The sequence below is a fragment of the Nothobranchius furzeri genome, chromosome 8 (assembly GCF_043380555.1).
Source record: "Nothobranchius furzeri strain GRZ-AD chromosome 8, NfurGRZ-RIMD1, whole genome shotgun sequence".
Lineage (NCBI taxonomy): Eukaryota > Metazoa > Chordata > Actinopteri > Cyprinodontiformes > Nothobranchiidae > Nothobranchius > Nothobranchius furzeri.
The window spans coordinates 80,184,092-80,186,591 of record NC_091748.1 but is presented as its reverse complement, the minus strand read 5'-3'; the positions used below and the strand labels follow the sequence as shown (position 1 = coordinate 80,186,591).

At 46.2% G+C, this 2,500-nt stretch overlaps 1 protein-coding gene across 1 annotated transcript in view; it reads left to right on the top strand.

Annotated features, from left to right (window-relative positions):
• Positions 1–2,500, top strand: part of patj (PATJ crumbs cell polarity complex component) — a 186,977-nt gene that overhangs the window by 95,948 nt on the left and 88,529 nt on the right. The window lies entirely within an intron of this gene.

Genomic DNA, 2,500 nt, shown 5'->3' with positions numbered 1-2,500 from the left:
CCCGCGGCTCTGGAGCCGCATGCGGCTCTTCCATCCATCTGATGCGGCTCTCTGTGCTTATAAAATAATGAATGGATATTTAAATAAATGCTTTATATTTTACTGCATTAATTTTACATCTGTAAGCTAATTCTAAATGTAAACCTGAACAGGCCCAACCCGGTCTTACTGTGAGACCGGGTTGACGTGTCACGCTTGTGCGTAATCATATAGGAGCTTTCTGAGCTGACGAGGATGTGAGATTCTGGGATTCTCCTCAGACGACTCCTGGATGTGTCGCCACATTGGAGACAGGAACAAGCGCTATTCAGCCAAAGTTTCATCATCAGGGAACATTTTCTAAGTGACAAGTCTCGCTTCAGTCGGAGGAATCTTCCTGCATGCGCTCTGGTTCTGCGACGCGCTCCAAGCCCCTCTCCACATCTTCAGCTCGCTGTGTACCTTATGTACGCGCTGACAGCGAGCTGCGCTGAGCAGCGTCCAGCTCAGATGTTCAGATGGGAATCATTTCTTGGGTGATTTAGCTACATCTGCGATGTGCGTAGAATAAAGTGTCAGTTCGTCTGCATGCGTCGGGGTAATTCTTTCTATTCTTTCTCCGTCAAAATAAACGGTCAAATACGGGAACTGTCCGGTCAACACAAGCCCTGCTTTTAACTGTTCTGTTTTCTTGTGAAAATAGATATAATTTAACTTGATTACCACCAGAGCCAGGCGCACTGCGCCGTCATCTCCGTCACTGTACAGTGTTTCCCCTAGGAATTTTTCCAGCTGTGGTGGAGGTGGTGTTGGCGGGGGGGGGGGATTATGACATGTCTCACCTTTATGTTAATATTGTTTTATCTGACGCACTCCACTTTGAACTGCACCAATCCAGCACCTGCTGCATTGTAATAACTAGTATTAAAGGTGAGTACACCAATATTTGCACAAGAATAATTTCTGTTTTAAACTCTCAGTGACACACTTTGCAGGGTGGATTTGGCATTCAATTTTTCTTGGCGTCTGGAAAAACATCTCCTTCTGCCCTCCTTTATTTTGGTCCAAGACCATTACTGGGCTGGTCCTGTTAAACACCTTCTACACCCCTGCTCAGTAGACTTAATGAAGTATTTTTAAGCCAGTATAAAAATGACTGAAACACAAATTTACATATTTGGCATTATTGACCAATATTTTTTATTTGATTTATTTGTTAAGAACATCAAGATGCATTACAGTGAACATTATAATAAGCTGGGCGGACACTGTGCGGCTTTTTCACTCGTAGCACAGCTTCAGCTCAAACTGTACGACTTCAGCGCAGGGCAGATCTCACGAGTCGTGTGCTCACTGTACGTCTGGTAGCAACACGTCGGACCTAAAATGTGCTAAAAATAGCAGTTTTTACACAACACGTCAGACTTTTTTGTCTTGTTTTGCCTGTTGTCCTTCGGGAGTGCTGCAGGAGGACACACAGGGATTTATGGGGGTTGGATGAGGAAAACGAAATAAAGAAAGTAAATCTGTGTTTAGTGATCAGTTTAATTTGACATGAACACGACAAACACGCTTTCTTGACAATCTTTGTGAGTAAAAAAACGTGTAGAAATAAAAACGAACGTGTTATTAGGGAAATAGCGGGCAAGCGGAGTTGATGCAGGATTGCGAATGCGCCGTGAGCGGTTCTGATACTTTTTGGGTCGCAGCTGCTCGCTGCGCCGCTTCAACCCTCATGAGGAACGAGATAAATATTAAACACTCCAGAAGTCCGTGCGAGCTCATGATTACTGATCGGTAGCTGGTCACGTGGTGTTAATCGCCTCTCGTAACCCCCCGTACACTACACGACGCTCAGCGCAAAACTCGACCCGATCTTGTGGATTCTCGCACGAGTGGAAAATCGGCTCAAAAAAGTGAAAAAGTCGCACAGTGTCCGCCCGGCTTACTGTCTGTGTGTGTGCGTGTGTGTGTGTGTGTGTGTGTGTGTGTGTGTGTGTGTGTGTGTGTGTGTGTGTGTGTGTGTGTGTGTGTGTGTGTGTGCGTTGATGCCTGGACCGAGCTGACGGAGCTCCCGGCTGCAGTTTTGTGTGTAGGGAGGGGCGGGCGCTCTATTGGACTGGCCAATCACAGAGCGTGAAGACAGTCAGTTACCCAATGAGAATTTCATTCAACACGATTACAGATATTTACGAGTTTTACACTCGTTTTTTGCTCGTATTTGTCAAAAATGCTTCATCCGTACGCTCATAGCTGTAACCACCCTGCCCTGCCTCCTCCTTGCTGCCTGCCGGCTGTGATCACAAGCAACAACACAGTAGTTCCCGCTGCTTCTTCGGGAAACGGCGCAAAAAAAAAAAAAAAAACATCAATAAAACTTGGGATGTTGTAGGCGTGGCGGTGGGATTTCAGCCGTGGCGGGCCGCCACGGCTACGCCTATGTAAGGGAAACCCTGCTGTAAACGAGGGAAGAACAAAATGATCGGATCCTTTTCTGACCTTCCCCACCTACAAAGTTTAA